At 41.2% G+C, this 19,350-nt stretch overlaps 1 protein-coding gene across 10 annotated transcripts in view; it reads right to left on the bottom strand.

Moving 5' to 3' along the window:
- The window catches only part of LOC132392693 (E3 ubiquitin-protein ligase HECW2-like), a 305,761-nt gene extending 286,737 nt beyond the window's left edge, over positions 1 to 19,024 (bottom strand). For 2 of the 10 annotated variants that reach the window (XM_059966920.1, XM_059966922.1), the window contains exons 1-2: positions 18,768 to 19,012; positions 14,106 to 14,169 (exon numbers count right to left, since the gene is read on the bottom strand). The gene's annotated coding sequence lies outside the window, so the exon portion shown is untranslated. Of the gene's footprint in view, positions 1 to 2,488; positions 2,556 to 6,888; positions 7,041 to 14,105; positions 14,170 to 18,489; positions 18,736 to 18,767 lie in introns of those variants that run through there. The other 8 variants (XM_059966923.1, XM_059966925.1, XM_059966921.1 and 5 more) reach the window with 7 other exon arrangements.
- Positions 19,025 to 19,350: the final 326 nt, after the last annotated feature.

Consider the following 19,350-nt stretch of genomic DNA (forward strand, 5'->3'; position numbering starts at 1 on the left):
GACCAGAGAGCATGGCCTGAGTATAGAAGATAAGAAGGAATTTCTTTAGCCAGATGATGGTGAATTCATTGCCACAGATGGCTGTAGAGGCCAAATCATTGGGTATATTTATAACAGTTTCTTGATCAGTTACAGGAAGAAGGCAGGAGAATGAGGTTCAGAGGGATAATAAAACAGCCATGATAGAATGGTGGAGCAAAATCGATGGGCCATAGGCTCAAATCTGCTGTTATGTCTTAAGGGCTACCACCTTCTACCTCCTACCACTCCCACCTTAACTACTCCCCGCAACTAAAATATCCACATTCTCCACACTTGGATTCACTTTCTCAAAGTTGTTCCAACTGCTCTAAGGATCACATTGAAATTTCATAGTCACAAACATCCTACAACCTTGTACCAATATTCTACACTCTCGTGCTCCTTGATTTGATTTGTTCTTGTAACAATATACGGAGTTCACAGCAATGGAGGAGCAGCCAATACAACCACAGTCAACTAATTTAGAAATGGATAATTCAATTCAAATAACTAATTTCCACAATGATAGATTATTTCGAAGATCTTAATGCCCTGGATTATCAGGAACAAGACAATTGCAATTGAATCCCATTGAGTTGGACATGTACAACTAAAATTCTGGACATAAAATTCACCTGTACTTGAACAGATTGGGAGAATATTGTGTACAAAGATCAATTCTAGCTTGAAGCACCATACTGTAGCTACAATGGCATTTACTCTGACATCCCAAAGTATGTAACACTACCAACAAGAGATGAATTTATTGGCACAAATCTTTATCTCTTGTATTAAGCCAAATAACTACTTGGACTTTAACAGATGACACATCACCCACTACCTGAAACACGCATCAGATTAATTGAGTCCCAAGAATCCATTTTAGTGTCATTCAATTAGGGAGGATGCATTGCAGAAATCATGACTGGCCTACCAGCTGATACTAGCTAATACTCATAGCTTTGCTAGTGCTCAGAATGACACCAAGTTATGGGGGTTCTGAAGCTATTGGGTCTGAAGGCCCAGTCCAGCATTGTTGTATTCTATACCTTATAACTATGGCTTAATAGTTAATCAATGTTCAGAAACTTCTTGCCAGCAAGCCCTAATTTGACTGAGACACAGGACTGGGAAGATGCAAAAACAATAAACAAACTCCTCATCCATGGAAATTTAACTGACATCCCAACTGACTGCTTGATCTCCAGGATGCTTATCCCCCATGTACCAAGGCATTGCAGCTACTTGGAGAGCATGGAATGAAACCACCATCTGAAATAAACACATTTGAACTCAACAGCAAAATCTCCTGCATAATGTAACTGAAGCAATTCCTAGCCAACTCTGGACCATCTACTAAAACTGTTTTTGTATATAATGTGTAATCTGTGTATAACACACAGATAAAACTCCATCATTCACAGACGTACACTCCAGCTGCCCAGCAAATTAACTGTAAAACACATTTATAATTACTTTCCAAATCAGCCACGTTAAACAAGTTGTCATCATCATAGGGTATCCTTTGTCCAAACTCCATTCCTGATGAACTCATGATCAACACAAAGGATGCTTTAGCATAATCAAAACTGAACTACTCACTTGCTGGAAAAACAGAATGGAAAAGCAGGTTAGTGCACAGATTCCCACATGCGTGATGTTTTGTTATGCAACCTTTCTAAAATAATGGTGAAGGCAATGGAATTTAACATGCCTCTACTGGAAAGGAGTAAAAATTTCATTTGTGCTTGTGCTTGTTTGGTTATTACATCACTCACTCCACATTCCACTAACCATGTCTCTCTCTCTCTCATGCAGTTTTAACAAGAAATTTTTACTGAAGCAGGCCCTATGATCACTCAAACAGCAAGTGGAAATGCATACAAAACCTTAATTAAAGCATATGGCAGTCATAATCGTCTTCATTCTACAAAAGTTATCTCAAAATGCAACAACAAGGATACAAATAAATATTAACTGTTTTATATAAAAAAACTTGTTGCACAACAAAAAGTGTCAAATATTGTTAATTCCTCAAACATTACGGTGAGTTCCTTCTATAGTCCAACATTGACTGATTGAGAAGCTTATGCACATCACTCTGCTGTCTTCCACTGAAGTTAACAGTTTGCAAAACAAGTAGCTAAATAAAAACAGACCCTGTTGTTACATAGGCCTCTGATACTGCAGTTTATCAACTCCTCTCAGAAGCAATGTACTCCAATAAAACTAATTCTGTAGTTGTACTAGAAACAAAAAATTAGAACAGGAGAACAAGAGGGAGGGGGAGGGGGAGAATTGGCAAGGCCACCAAGAATGCAATTTTGGGAAGAGCAAAGTTCTTACTAATCATCTCATTGAAAGAAAAATCTGGAAGTTAAGCTACACAGTAAAAAATAATTTCAAAACAAGTTAGTGATAGTAATGTCCATCAGCTATAGTTCCCTGTATTTTCATTTTCACTTACCTGCTTAGGCACAGATCTTAAGCAGAATCACTCCATAGAGTTTGGAGTTGAGAAGGTACGTTCATTTGAAGTGTGTCAACAGGAAATTACATCAACTTCCACTGCATTTATAATTGCAATAGAATGGCAGCATGCCAATTCATGCCTACTTCCAGTCTGCTAACTATTCCACTGGGAATGGATTATGGAATTTTTGCTCGGGGTGTGTGTTAAGAAGGAACAATGAACTACATTTTCCCAGACAATCCCAGATTATTCAACTACATTTTGTGCTTCTCCTGACACCCCGCCTCCTTCCCTCCACACACACACACACACCTACCTACCTACCTTTTGGTAATTAAATCATCAAAATGGGTCTGCCCAGCATTACTTCTTTTAAAACAAAAACATTTAGAAAAGAATCCTAATTATTCATTTTTCACTCTAGTCATGGTTCTGACATGCATGAATAATGACCACTTTGTTACTATTGAATCAATTTCTGTATATCACATTCAGAATGCTCAATTTAATACCTTTCCACTGATTAAGCCATGTCAGTTAATTAAGAAAAAGTATTCAAAACAGATCAAAAAAGTTTATTATATTTCATAAAAAGTTGAGCCAACTTTTTTTTTTTAAATGACAAAAGGTATTTTCCTTCATACAACTGAAAACACTTTATAATAAGCAACATGTTTCAGTGTGAGTGTGTCTTCCTGCTCTAGTAAGAACTAAATGATTTATCAGTATTTGTAACTGCAATGCTAAATATTATATGAATTATAAACCCCATGGGAAGTTAATAGTGCCTCACTGTCAGAGCAATATTGACTGCAACGTTATGCTGGACTAAAGCTGAATTCCATCATTAGAATCTGTTTAATGAAAATATAGGAAAATGATAAATATATTTTATCAATTCTCCAGTACATTTTAATTGGTTTCTTTTTAACATTAGTAATTTTTTCTTTGAAATCAATATCAGCTTGTGCTTAGTAGCCCATCTGAGTGAGTATACATGACTCAGATGATCAGACAGCAACAACCACTAACCAGTGATGTACAAACTAAGGCCACTGGGGAGAAAGGGAGGGAGGAAGAAAAGATAACATACACTCAATGGCCACTTTATAAGGTACCTCATATTCACTTTAAGAACCAGCGTATTTGGGTGTTCTTTCACCCAAAGAACTGATGCTCACTAGATTTTTTTTTTGTTTTCTGCACCATCCTTTGTAAAGTCTAAAGACTGTTGTGCATGAAAATCCCAGAAGATCATCAGTTTCTGAGGTACTTAAATCCTATCCCTGGTAGGATGGCAGGAGCATGGGGTAAGAGCAGACATGCATGAAATAGAAGGGATGTGGTTGAGGGTAACATTGATAGTGGAAAGGAAGCCCCTTTCTTTGAAGGAGGAGGATACCTCCTTTGTTCTGGAATGGAAAGCCTCATCCTAAGAGCAGATGCGGTAGAGGTGGAGGAGTTGAGAGAAGGGGATGGCATTTTTACAAGTAACAAGGTGGGAAGACGTATAATCCTGGCAGCTATGAGAGTCCATGGATTTATAATCAACATCAGTAGATAAACTGTCTCCAGAGATAGAGACAGAGAGATCGAAAAAGGGGAGGGAGGTGTCAGAAGTGGATTGGGTAAATTTGAGGGCAGGGTAGAAGTTGGAGGCAAAGTTGATGAAGTCAACAACTTCTGCACGGATGCAGGAAGCAGCACTAATGTAGTCAATGTAGCATGGGAAAAGTGGGGAACGAACACCAGTGTGGGCTTGGAACAAGGGCTGTTCCACATAGCCAACTAAAAGGCAGGCATAGCTGGGACCCATGCAAGTGCCATGGCTACAACTTTTATTTGAAGGAACTGGGAGGAGCCAAAGGAGAAATTATTAAGAGTGAGGACGTTCCACTATGCAGAGGAGAGGAACTGGTTGGGTCTGGTGTCCAGAAAGACACAGGCAGCTTTGAGGCCTTCCTGGTGGGGGGATAGAGGTATGCAGGGACTAGACATCATAGTGAAAATAAGAAGGGGGCCAGGGAACCTGAAATCATTGAAAAGATCCAGAGCATGTGAAGTATCACGGATGTAGATCAGAAGGGTCTGAACTATGGGGGATAAAACAAAGTTAAGGCATGCAGATACAAATTCAGTGAGGCAGGAACAAGCCGAAACAATGGGTCTACCTGGACAAGTGGGTTTGTGGATCTTGAGTAGGAGGTAGAAACAGGAGGTGCAGGGTGCAGGAACTATGAGGTTGGTGGCAGACGATGGGAGGTCCCCATAGTTAATAAAGTCAGTGATGGCATGGGAGACAATGGCCTGGTGCTCCTTAGTGGGATCCTGTTTGAGGGGCAAGTAAGAGAAGGTGTCTGAGAGTCTCTCCTTCACCATTCCCTTTTCCCTCTCTCACCTTATCCCCTTACCTGCCCATCACCTCACTCTGGTGCTCCTCCCTCCTTTTCGTTCTTTCATGGCTTTATATCTTTTATTTCATTCCTCCTTCTTCAGCCCTGTATCTCTTGCACCAATTAAATTCCGATCTCTTTACTTCATCTGTTTCCCTCCTGGTTTCACCTATCATCTTGTGGTTCTCTCTCCCCTCCCCCCATCTTTTAAATCTAATTATCTTCTTTCTCTGGTCCTGCTGAAGGATCTTGGCCTAATCGTCGACTGGACTTTTTCCCCCATAGATGCTGGCTGGTCTCCTGAGCTCCTCTAGAATTTTGTGTGAGTTGCTTAGATTTCCAGCATCTGCAGATTGTCTCTTGGTTGTGATTAAAATATTCAATGATATAGTTAAAATCCAATAAAAATAACAAGCCACTTACGGGACTCAGTGGGTCAGGCAGCATCCATGAGGAAGAAAGGAACTGTCAACATCTTGGATCAGAGCATTTTGGGTCTTTTTTTGTTCCAGATCCCAGAATGCAGTCTCTCTTGCCCACATTCATCAGAAAAGTGCAACACCCCCCAACTGACTCCTGCAAACCTCAGGATCTTGGTCACTTAGCACAGAGAGGATTGTTCAGGATAGTTTTGGAAACACTGAGGTCATGTATATTGGAGCACACACAAGCCATGAAGCAGCAGCTAAAGGAGGATACATCATAACACTCCCCACCCACTTCTCCTCCCAGCCACCTCTGCATCACACGTGGAGGACTGTGGTTCCAACACTGGCTGCATCAGTTACTTCAGAATTCACTAAATCAGAACGGAAGTAAATCAACCTTGATTGCAAGAGACTGTTCAAGATCTATTGCATATACTTTGCTTACTTTGTTCTACTTATCTAGACTCAAAACATATAGTTTATTTTAAAATAGCCTTTTTCATTTAAAAAAAGCATTTTTCCTTTTTGAATCTGTAACATTTAAGGAAATCATGCAAGCTCCCAGGCACTAAGCAGGTATGAAGGTACCTTAAAAATGGAAAGCAGAGACTGACTATAGGTTCTCATTTCAAGGCACTAGCTATATTTTGAAATTAAGAATACAAAAAAGATGTCACATTTATACAATGAGATTGCAATCTTCTACATTTCTTCTCAGTTATAAGCAAAAAAATAATGTTATACTTAGGATCTTGGACAAAAGAGCAAGAGGTATTAATGTCCTTGTATGACAAACTACATTACAAAATTTCATTCTAAAACTGTAAATTATTGTTAATTTAGACATACTGCATTAATATATTTTTAACAAATTCAAATTTCACATGACCTTTTCAACTTAACAAATCCTGGATAATTTGAAAATGGTGCTTCCTTTATATCTGATCTCTTCAAAGAGTATCACAGAGATTACCATAACAAGGTGAGGTCATCACACAAGACACAAATTCAACCAACTATCTAATACTGCACAAACAAATTTCCACAAATACCATCCCAACGATAAGCTTGAAGTAGTTTTACTTTAAATCTGCAATTGCTCCATGGTCTCCTCACTTATGAAAAATTCCATATTTTGATTCCCTTATGTGCTTTTATATTGTTGAAGTTACATATTGTATCTTGCATTAAAAAAAGGATTAAAAGTAATTGAACCATCCTGATTTATTAAAAGTTTTATTAAAAAATCAGGATGGTTCAATTAAAAGATTTATTAAAAGGGAATGTAAATAGAAACAGTAGAATTAACACCTGAATTTATTGTGAGTTCAAAATGTTGTAGAACAACTAGAGTCCGAGCTGCTATTCCTGGAGTAAATATCAAGCTGCACTGGAACAGTACAGGAGAACACGATAGAGAGGTTGGAATAGGGATAATGGACAACCAGAAGTTCAGGATCAGATTGGGAGACACAACAAATGGGAGAGGAAAATTCAGGACATTGAAATTAAGGAAGGAACAATCACTCCTCAAAGTTCAAAATAAGTTTATTATCGAAGTACCACATACTACCTTAAGATGAATTTCCTTGCAGGCATTTACAGAAAGATTACTGGCAAGTCCTGAATATTGAAAAGAGAGGATAAGGGTGAGGGGATGCTGTGGAGGATGCTTTGATGGAGGAACTTTTTCTGCAATTTTCAGATTTCTTCATCCTCAAGGTTCTGAAAGGCAAGTTAATTATTTCTTCAACAGGTCTTCCAATTTAGCATAACAACTTTTTTCTTCTGTCTTTAATTCTATATTTTATAACATCCATAGGCAAGTTGAACAGCAACTCTCTCCTGGATTGTAACTGGAATGAAGCATTCCAGCTACAAGGAGAGACAGCATAGGCTACAGCTGGTTTCCTGGGAGCAGAAAAGGTTGATTGAGGTATTCAAAGTTATGAGGGCAAAGTTGGGGTGGATAGTAAAGAAACTTTACTCCATAATAGATGTCTACAAGAAGACATCAATAGTTAAGAGATCAAGAGAAACAATAAAAACATCATTGAGACAAACAGCATTTAAATATATGACAAAAATGCAATAACCAGTTTGGGTCAGCACAATAAATTACTGCTGAACTTGCCAAATTATAGTGAACATGTCCAAATACTTATTCTTTAATCAATAGTAAAGGAAATCTAGCCAATGTCTGGTCTATACTGGAATGGGATTTGCCAACAAAGACAATGGTCAACTAATGCATCATGTACTCTATAGGTCACTTACTTAAAGCAGTTCATCAATGTCTCGGCCATTATTGATAGACCAAAGCAATTAATTTGCAATGCCCCAGTAAAATATACCTAACAAACTGAGCAATAACAACATTTTGTGGCTTTTACAGACCACATAACTAATTTCATGGGATTACTGGAGAATTCTTTTTGCACATGTCAAGATAGTTCTTGGGTTCAAGAGATAAATAATTCAGAACAATTCTTGTCTACATCCCCAGCAAGTAAATTTTTTGTCTAATTATTTTCTGTCAACGGATTAGTCTCAATCAATTGACTCAACTTATTTTCTATTTTCGTTCCTATCAGGAAAGCACCTGTTTTAACTGGAGGATGGTTTCTGCATTACCAGCCTCCCCTTGAATGTTCAGGAAAGTCTGTGTGTTCAACCACACCTAGTACCATTACTAAATATAATTCCACACTTGCACAACAGACACGTTTCTCTGCAGGGATCCCTAACCACAAAGCAGGAGAAGGATGATATCTTGGCTAATTTTCACTGCCTGAATCCAGGTACTTTGGAGCCAGCTTAATACAGGTAGTTCTGCCATAACACAATATTTGTATTTCTTAAGAAATCTCACATTATATAAATAACCCTTCTAACAATTCTGTTAATGGGGGGAAAAAAGTTGAGGCCAGAGAGTTTTAGACTCACAGTAACAGCTATTTCCAACCCCCGCCCCACAGCACGCTGGTATGTCTTTCAAAAAGTTGTTTTTAATAGTTCTGAGTTTATTCTGTTACTGCAAGCTAAAAATATGAAAGGCTGTTATGTTATCTTGTTTAGTGAAGTACCTTTGCATGAATATCGTAAATGTGAGCAACACACACAAAATGCTGGAGGGATTCAAAATTCAGATGGCATCTATGAAGAGGAATAAACAGTTGAAATTTCAGCTCAGACCTTTCATCAGGACTGGAAAGGAAGGAAGGAAGGGGGTAGAAGCAGGAATAAGGTGGGGGTGAGGGGAAGGAGTACAAAATAGCAGATGATCGGTGAGATCCGGTGAAGTGGGATGGGTGGGGTAGACAGGTGTGGAGTTAAAAGGTGTGTGTGTGTGTGTGTGTGTGTGTGTGTGTGTGTGTGTGTGTGTGTGTGTGTGTGTGTGTGTGTGTGTGTGTGTGTGTGTGTGTGTGTGTGTGTGTGTGTGTGTGTGTGTGTGTGTGTGTGTGTGTGTGTGTGTGTGTGTGTGTGTGACTAAAGATTTCTAGCATCTACAAAATTTTGTGTTTATCATAGAGGTAATTATTTAACAATTTCCAATGGTTCTGCATTGAGATGCTGTGCTGTCCAGTTACTACTGGGGGTGGCTTGCATATAAAGTTTTTTTCCAAGTTATCTTTTTTCCAAAGTAACTCTTAATAGATTCTCTAGGTCCCCATGGAAATCACATTATAACCAATTCAACTATTGTAAATGATGTCCCCAATCATGTTATATACATTTTGCATAATGGAAACATGTATTATAGTTGAACTACCTGTACTCTTACTGGTAAATCATTTGAGATTATCCAGTCTCAAGAAGAGTGGACAATTAATCCAAGATTTACCTAATATGCCGAACACTGAACTAATGAGAAACCAGGTTAATAACAGCACAACAGGATTATCCTTTCCAAGAAACTCTTGGCTGCGAGAGGTTTGCTGGCATGTACTGTATCAGGTAATGGTGGCGGCTTTACACTTACTGTTTCTCAATCATGCACCATGTGTACATCCTCACAAGGACCAAAGGAACAGAGGATGGACTCGAGTACCTTCCAATGAACAACCTCCTCACAAGAGTGAAACACCAGACACAAAAAGGGATATAAGCGAAAATAATTTCATTACAGGTTTATTTTGTTCTCTATTGGCTCCATTAGGGCTATTCCAATGTAAATAATACACTGAACTAGCTTTTCAACATCACTCCTGGGCTTCAAATAAAACAAATAATTTCAATTTAGAGGTAACTATTCAAACTAACCAGCCATAGATCTCTATCCTCTACCCGCCCCTTCCCGCATTCTTTTGCTCTCAAATACATAACTGTGATTGTTAGGTTTTCAATAAGTTTGCACTGTACAAATAATGTTTCTACAAAAGCATGATTAGTAGTGAAAATGCTTGCTTAAAACAAAAACAAACACTCAGTAATTACAGTCAGTAATATCCCAAATACCGCAGCATCCTAAATACGAGATGGGTCAAAGGACCCATTTCTCTCTGTACTTTTCCATGACTCTATATGTATGAAAGTTTGATTAATGACCTTCAAATTCTTGCTAATGAGTAACTTTCAAAAAGAAAGTTTCTGATCTATTTTAATTACAACTTGCCATGCCCTTACCCTCATTTTCCGGTGGATGCCAGTACTGCAGCTGTTCCAGTGCCGCTACAACACTGGCGTCTGCCAGAGAATGAGGAAAACTGCCCGGGTCTAACCTGTTTAAAAGAAACAGAATAAATCTAGCCAAACTACTGCCCGATTAGTTTACTCTCTATCATCAGCGATGTGATCGAAGGGATAATTGATAATGCTATCAAGCAGTACTTGCTTAGCAACAACCTGCTTATAGAAGCTCAGACTGAATCCCAAAGTCATTCAGCTCCAGGCCATAATAAAGTCAAACATGTAATGAGCTCCAGAGGTGAAGTATCAAATTATCAAAATACATACATGTTACTAGATACTACCTTGAGATCCATTTTCTTACAGGAATATAAAGAAATACAATAGAATTTATGGAAAACTATGACAAACAACCAATAAGAAAACAAAATCATGCAAATAATAAAAATGTAAAGAAATAATACTGAGATCACAAGTTGCAGAGTCCTTGACAGTGAGTCCATAGGTTGTAGAGTCAGTTCCGCCCTGAGGTGAGCTAGGTTATCCACACTAGTTCAGGAGACTGATGGTTGAACAGTAATAACTGTCTCTGAACCCAGTGGTATGGGACTCTAAGCTCCTGTACCTCCTGCCTGATGGTAGTAGCGAGAAGAGGGCATAGCCTAGATGATACATGAGGGAACACAAACCAGTCTTCAGAGAAATCAGAAGCAGAGAGAGTGAGCAATTTCACGTTCTTGGGTGTCAAAGTCTCTGAGGATCTAACTTGGCCCAACATATCGATACAGGTATAAAGAAGGCAAGACAGCAGCCATATTTCACTAGGAGACCGAAGAGATTTGGCTTGTCACATAAAACACTCAAAAATGTCTATAGATGTACTGTGGAGAGCATTCTGACAGGCTGCATCACTGTCTGGTATGGAGGGGCTACTGCACAGGACCAAAAAAAGCTACAGAAAGCAGTAAAACTAGTCAGCTCCATCTTGGGTACTAACCTCTGTAGTAGCCAGACACCTTCAAAGAGCACTGCCTCAGAAAGGCGACCTCCATTATTAAGGACTCCCATCACGCAGGACATGCCCTCTCTTCCTTGTTACCGTCAGGTAGGAGGTACAGAAGCCTGAAGGCACACACTCAGCAATTCAAGAACAGCTTCTTCCCCTCAGCTATCCAATTCTTAAGTGGACAATGAATCCATTAACACTACCTCATTTTTTTATAAAATAAATTTTTCTGTTTTTGCATTATTTTTAATCTATTTCATAAGCATATATACTTAGTGTATTTTTTTTCTTTCTATATTATCATGTATTGCATTGAACTGTTGCTGCTAAGTTAACAAATTTCACGACACATGCCAGTGATAACAAACCTGATTCTGATACTGGATGAACAGGAATCATATAATGCAAAGTACAAAGGAAGATGGTTACAGTGGTTGGAGATCAATTACTCTGCCACAATTATCTCCACAGGAGTTCCACAGGGTAGTCTTCTTGGGCTGACCATCTTCAGCTGCGTCTTTCAGTCATAAGGTCAGAAGTAGGGATGTTCACTGATGGTTGCACAGTGTTTAACACCATTCACAACTCTTCAGATAATGCAATAGTCCACAGCCAAATGCAGCAAGGCCTGGGCTGACGAATGTCAACTAACATTTGCACCACACATGTGCCAGGTAATAATGATATACAAGAAGAAAAAAAAATCAGCTCTCACCCCAACATTCAATGGCATGACAAAAAATGACTCAGAATCAGGTTTATCGTCATTGACATAAGCAATGGCATGTGTTGCTTTGTGGCAGCAGTACAGTGCAGGCATAACAAGTTATAATTTACATAAATAGATAATGAAAAAGTGGAATAGCAAAGTAGATCATTCAGAAGAAAGATGGGAGAGAGGAAGAAGCTGTCCCTAAAATGTTGGGTTTGAGTCTTGAGACTCTTGTACCTCCTCACTAATGTAGTAACAAAAGGAGGCCATGTCCCAGATGGGGAGGATCCTCAATGAAGGATGCCACCTTCTAGAGGCGGCAACTTTGGAAGATGTCCCCAGTGGTGGAGAGGCTTGTGCCTATGATGGAACAGGCTGAGTCTCCAACCATCTGAAGCCTCCTTATGACCTTGTGGATTGGGGCCTCCATACCAGATGGAGATGCAACCCATCCAAATGCTATACACCGTAAATCTGTAGAAATTTGCGAGAGCCTTTGATGACATACCACATTGTCTGAAATTCCTAATGGAATATAGCAGCTTTCTTTTCCTGAAGTTGACAATCAAATCCTTGGTTTTGCTGACATTAAGCACAAGGTTGTTGCTGCAACACCACTCAATCAGCTGATCTATTTCACCCCTGTATGCATCCTCACCACCATCTGATTCTCTGCCATCAACAGTGGTGTCATTGGCAAATTTATAGATAATGTCATGAGTGTAGAGGAAGTATCACAGTGGGCTAAGCACACATCTTTGAGGTGCACTTGTATTGATTGTCAGTGAGGAGGAGATGTTAATACTAATCTATACTGACTGTGGTCTCCTGATAAGGAAGTCAAGTATCTAGTTGCAGATGGAGGAACAGAGGCTTAGAGTTTGAAGCTTGTTGATTAGTACTACAGGGATGATGGTTATAATCAGTCTGATGTAGGACTCCAGGTAGTGCAAGGCCCAGTGGAGAGCCAGTGAGATTACATCGGCTGCAGACCTGTTGAGGTGGTAGGGAAAATTCTGTGGGTCTAGGCCTTGTTCAGGCAGGAGTAAATTCTGCCCATCACCAACTGCTCAAAGCACATGATAACTGTAGATCTGAGGTGCCAGTGGGTGACTGTCATTGAGGCAGCTCACCCTGCTCTACCTGGACACCGGTATGACTGATGCCCTTTTGAAGTAGTTGGGTACCTACAACAGCAGCAGTGGGAAGTTGGAGATGTCCTTCCCTGATCTTTACAAGTTTTCAGTACCCTGCCTGGTACACCATCAGCACCTGATGCTTTTCATCCTCTTGATGTTCTGACAGCAGCCTTGGAGGCAGCGATCACCCCAGATACCATGGGCATTGCACAGGTGTAGGTTTATACATACATAAAATGCTCAAGATGGAGTTGTACCACATCCTTTGTTGAGGTCACGGCTCAGTTTTATAATTTTTTTTAATGTTCTTTTTAGTTCTTTATATTTAAAGTTTTTTGGGGGTCATGGAGATGATTTTGGGAACAAAGGGGCAAGTTAAGGGTCCAATATCCCCCTTGGTTCACAAATCAGTGAGACCGGAGTTTTGAAGCACATTTGGAGTCCCATCATTGACGAGTCCAGAGTTCGATCAAGTGGGCCCTCCAGCCAATGCCAAGGATTGAATCAGAAGTCAAAGCCCACTGGTCAGAGCGCCAAAGCTGTGAAACCCTGCAAGTCTGCTGGGGTGGTCGGAGGCTCACTGCCTGCACACCCACGTTCAGATCCAAATCTGAGCCTGCCGCAGATTGGAGGCCGAAGAATACGTATTATCTTGGGGTTAGAGGACTGTATGTGTGTGGAGAGAGGAAGGAGGAGAAACAGGGCTTATTTTGCTGTCATTGTTTTGTTGCTTGCTGTGCTCTATGTTGTGTTGCTGGCATTCTGGGTATGTTGCGGGCTGCGTCTAGCATACTCTCAGGCATGTTGATTGTTGACGCAAATGACAAATTTCACTCTATCTTTCAATGTACACATAATAAATAACCTTAAATCTTGCACGTTGAGCTCATTGGGGAATGAAGTTTCACTGCCAATTATACTGTTAGGTTTCAATTCGTAGGAAGGAACGGCATGCAAATCCTGCCACAGCTGATTGTCTAACTTCAAAAAAAATTGCCTTTTTGCTGCCATGATGGCCTTCTCCAGGCCGTGCCTAGACTTTTTGTAGAGTTCTGGATTGCTGGCCTTAAATGCCTCAGATCTAGCCCTCAGCAGACTACAAAGCTCATGAGTCATATGTAGCTTCTGGTTTGGGTACATTTAGTATGTTCTAAAAGACACACACTCATCCATGCCAATCTTGATGAAATCACTGTTGCCTGGGGCATATTCATTCAGATCTGAAGATGCATCCCTGAATATTGTCCAATCCACTAATTCAAAGCAGTCCCCACCTCCCTTGACCATAGCTTTGCATTACTCACCACTGGTGCAGTTGTCTTCAGAGGTGACGAAGGAGCTTGATGAGGGAAAGGTAGTGGACATGATCTGCATGGATTTTAGAAAGACATTTGTTCAGGCCCCTCACAGTAGGTTGATTCAAAACATAATTCATCAGGTCCTTAGTAAATTACAAGTCTGGATTCGGAACTGGCTTGTCCATAGAAGATAGAGAGCAGGGTGGAAGGCTGTTATTCTGGCTGGAGTTCCGTGACAAGTGTTGTTCTGCAAGGATTGGTGCTGGGACCTCCATTTCTAATTATATCAATGATTGGGTTGAAAAGATGGATGGACAGATTTACAAGTTTTCAGATGATACCAAAGATTGATGGAGTTGTGGACAGTGTAAAGAGTGTCAAAGAGTACTGCAGGATACAGATCTGTTACAAATATGGGAAGGGATTCGTAGCTGGAGTTTAATCTGGGAAAATGTGAGATATTTTACTTTGAAAGCAGAAAACACAAATTAGGTAGACCCCCTAATAACATGCAGGTACTGAAGGATCTTGAGGTCCAGGTACATTGTTCACTGAAAATGACTACAGAAGTGGATAAAGTGGCAAAGAAGGTGTAAGGCATGTATGGCTTTATTGGAGGCGGTGTTGAGTATATGGGTAAGGCAATCATGCTGCAGCTTTCCAAAACTTTCACAATTGGAATATTGCATGCAGTTCTAGTTGCCCCATTATAGGAAGGGTGTGGAGATTGCAGAGAGGGTGCAGAGGAGGTTTACCAGGACAGTATCTAGATTTGAGATTATGAGTTTGAGTTGCTTACCTTAGTGTCAAAGGCAGGAGGAAGACCAGATAGAGCGTTTTTTTTAATTATGAGAGGCAGACAGGGTAGACAGAATTGAGGCATCTTTAAGTATTTTTTAAAACACAGGAGTGGAAGGGGTCTGGAATAAGTAATTAGGAGTAGCAGTGGAACCAGGCAGTTTGGTGGAATTTGTAGGCTTTTAGATCAACACATAAATATGAATGGAAAGGAAGGATATCAATAATGCACAGGAAGACATTTAGTATAAATTGGCATTTAGATTAGCACAACATCATGGGCCAAATAACCTTTCCCAAGCTGTCTGGTTCTATGTTCTTTTTAACTACAACCTTACGCTACAGCGCTCTATAACTAGCCCATATAAATTTGACATGAATGCATGTGCTTAATGCTATTTTCCTGACAACTATAAACGTAAATACAACAACTGTATGGATTATTCACAGGTCAATTGCATTAAGCAAATCATCCAAAACTAGATAAGCTCAAAATCAGTCAAACTCCAACCCAAAGTGATTCATCAGAATATACACCCAACCTAAATAAAAGACTAAAGTCAAATGCTGTTGAGTCTGGGGTTGGGTGGCCAGAATCCATATCAAAGTAATACACAGATCAATCAAACTGAAAGATGCTCACAATAAAACAATATTTTCTTAACATTTTAATTTTTGAATCTGGGCATCACAGTCCAACATCATTGACATCCTTCAAGAGGACAGTGGTCAAACAGAACTACTGAGATCCATCTGGTGAAGGTATCCCACAGTCCTCTTGGGGAGGCCGTGCCGATATTAAGGCACTGCAACAATGAAGGAACAATTCATTTCCAAATCAAAATGGTGTGCGACTTAACTGGGGAACCCACACAGAGGTTTCCATGCACCAGAAGCATTCATCTTTTTTGCTGGCAAAGGTTGCTGATTTGGCTACTTGGAAAGACTAGGCGAGTAACTGCATTTAGACAAATGGTGTACAGTGCAGCTGCTGTGTGCCACAATAGAGAAAACAGACATGTCAGATGGTAGGCAAGCAAACAGACAGCTTTGTCCTGGATGATGTCAAGCAACTTGAATGAAGAATATTCCTTCATGCTTTGGCTGTGCCTTGCAGATGGTGCAAAGGGTTCAGGATGTCAGGTGGTAAGTCAACCTGACCTGCTCTTGTAGCCACGGCATTTATAGAGTCACAGAGTTGTACAACACCAAAATAGCTCCTTCAGCCCTGCATATCCATACCAACCATCATAATTAACCATATTAATCTCTCTTGCTTTCATTAATTCCATATCCCTCTGTGCCTCACACATTCAGATACCTGTCCAATGTTGTTACTGTGCCTCCATCCACCACCTCATTGCAAATAACAACTAGATTTTGTGTGAAGATTCTACCCCTCAGATCTCCAAGAAACTTCCTCCCTCTCACCTTGAACTTGCAGCTTCTATTTTGAGATGCCCCCACAAGGGAAACAGACTCTGGCTATCTACACCTCTTGTAAATTTATTTTGTCTATCCTGATAATTCAAACCCTTCAATCCAAGTTAATCTTATATTTCTTTTCTTCACACTCTCCAGCTTAACCATGTCCTTCCTACAGTACTGCAAACTATACTCCAAGTGCAGATAACCAATGTCCTGTATACCTGTAACATGATGACTAAACTCAGTACCCGTGCCAGTGAAGACAAGCAATTTATAGGCCTTCTCACCATCCAGTATATCTGTGTTCCCATCTTCAGGAAGCTGTGTACTTTCTCCACCCCCACCCCTCCCCAAGGTCTCTCATTAAACAATACTCCGTCTGCATCACAATGCACTTGCCTGAATTTTATTCTACCCTTCCCTTGCCCCTTTTCCCAATTGATCTTCACATCCTGATGTAACCAGAGAAAACCACCTTCTCTGCAACTTACTAATCATGCCACCTACATCCTCATCCAAATCATTAACACAGGAGACTGCAATGATTCCTGAAACACACCATTAATCATAGGCCTCCAATTTCAAAAATCCTCCACAACTACCCTCCGTCTCATACTACCAATCCAATTTTATATCCAACTTACCATGGATTCCATATGTTCCAGCTTTCAGGACCAGCTGATCCAGTTGGTAGGTCTCTATGACTGGCTTCATTTGGTTTCAGGTCAATATTAACCCCCCCCCAAGAATATTAGGTAATGCCATTGAATATGAAGGGTAGGTGATTAAACTCTCTCTTACTGGACTTGTTTTCCTGCCATCTGGATCCTGTTGCATGGAAGCGAGGAACTTTTGTGGAGTTACCAATGAAACTGAATAGTATCTAATATTCATATTTCTGGCAATGATGCAAAATCTATCATTGATGAAGCAGCTGAAGATGACTGATCCAACAACCCTGCCCTGAGCACTGACCTCCAACAAAAAAAAATTGTCTATGGCATGTCTCCAACTACTGGAATATTTTCAATGAGGCCCGTTGACTTCAGTGTCTAAACCAGTGCACAAACAATGTTTTTAAAGTACCGATAATCAAACAGTGCTTCTATCAAGACAACGGAGGCCTTCGCTGCTTTTCTTGGAAGCTACACCTCCATTTCCAAGACCATCCCAGAGAGCCTGGAATTATTTTCTCTTCCAAAAGTCAGTGACTTTGATAAAGCAGCGCTGCAATCAATGGGTGAAGCAGCTGGAACTGCAGTCAGCCTGGATTTTGTTGTTCAGTTTCTGAAGTGGGGCTGCTGTCTCGGGGGATGAGAACTACCGACAGAGCCTCAGCTGCCAAACATCAAAGAGGCTGTCTTTCGTCTCCACCGGGGTCGCTCAGATGTTTGCAAGTTATGGAAATCTCGGGGAATGCGTCAAATCGAGTTTATTATCATATGCCCAAGTGCGGTGAGATAGAAGTACAATGAAAAAACTTGTTTGCAGCAGCTTCACAGACACAGGTTCAGTCGACACACAGAACATAAATCATACATAAATCATATAAGACAGCGAAGGAAAAAAGGTGATGTGACTGTGGGGTTCGATCCCCCAAATGTCTCATCACCCCATGGACCTCAGGCTGCCCGCGAGTGGGGCATCGCATGCCAGCCACACACCACCCACCAATCTTCTGAGGGTGGGGGTCCGTAAAGGATGAACATATTGTTCTAGGACAAGCACCTATCACCGGGCGGAGAGGGTGAATGGCCCGTGTTTGATTTTTACGTGGGTGTATGTAGTCCTGCCCAGATGCGCGGTGGTGACATTCGGGGTCCGACCCCAAGCCTTTAATGAGCGCCAAGTCCCCTCTGCCTCTGCAGGCGCCACACAGACCAGGGCTGGGGGCATCGGCGGGGGCTCGGTATTGGCTGGATACAACTGCGGAACAGCATCTGCAGAACACCAGCGGTTCCGGTCTAAGGGCGGGACCAAACTTTCCTTCCATTCGCCGTCTCTAGCGGCTGGCCCAAGGGCTCTCACCCTCCTTCCCACTCTGTACCGACGGGTCTCTCTCGCCAGGCCCAGGCCTAAAAGGGTCTCTCTCCCATCCACCCGGTCGGCACGGAAGAGCGGCATCTTCAGTAAGAAGTCGCCACCGAGAAAAACCGTCACTCACCAGATGGAAGAGATCGCGGGAAACCCGGTCATCCCGAACAGCCCGGCAGAGTCCGGAGAGATGGAGGATTCCCCTCGCCTCCTCCAACAAAACCCACTGCCGCTGCTTCGCTATCCCCTCTCACGCTGTGCATGTGAGGGACAGTGTGCCAAATATTAATGAACAAATAAAATGTCGAAATTATTCCTTGGAGTGTCTTTTTGCCTTTCCTCAAAAACAAAATACCCCAAGCTGGTTGTTATTGCGAGCAATGCAGATTAACGGCGGGCGTCGACTACCTGCAAATCTTCGCCTCCTCCTTTACGGCTTCCGCTGCAGCGTCCTCGCCGGCGCAGCTCCTGCTTCCTCGGGCTCTTCCACAGCTCAAGCCAGTTCTTCTCACGCCTTTTTCCCCTCCCCAGTTGCCGCAGGTGAATGAGCGGAGCTAAACTTCCCCGCCCCAGTCCCCACCTCCCGTAGTCCAGTGTTAAACAGCAGAACGCCAAATCTGGTTCCTGCACCAAACACCTCTATCGCAGAGGGATTCCTGCGCCTCATTTACACTGGGACACCTCCTCCTCGGCTGTTTGGATCTGCTCAGCCTTTTGGTTAAAAAAATGTTTTAATAAGTCATCACATCAGATAGAATTCACGGAGAGAATGGGTTACGAATACAAAATAAGATCTAAGACTGCTGGAGAAAGCAAGCAGTTCAGGTTGTTTATACTGAAAGAGGAACACCACATTTCAATCCAAGTCTTTAAGTTCTAATAGTTTTCGAGGCGACGTGCTTTTCCCCACTGATGTTGCCTTACTCTTCTAGTACTTTGTGTTCATTTTAGATTTCTGAGCCACTGATGCTAGATATTTTTAATAATAAAC

Source organism: Hypanus sabinus, chromosome 4 (genome assembly GCF_030144855.1).
Source record: "Hypanus sabinus isolate sHypSab1 chromosome 4, sHypSab1.hap1, whole genome shotgun sequence".
NCBI classification, from domain to species: Eukaryota; Metazoa; Chordata; class Chondrichthyes; order Myliobatiformes; family Dasyatidae; genus Hypanus; species Hypanus sabinus.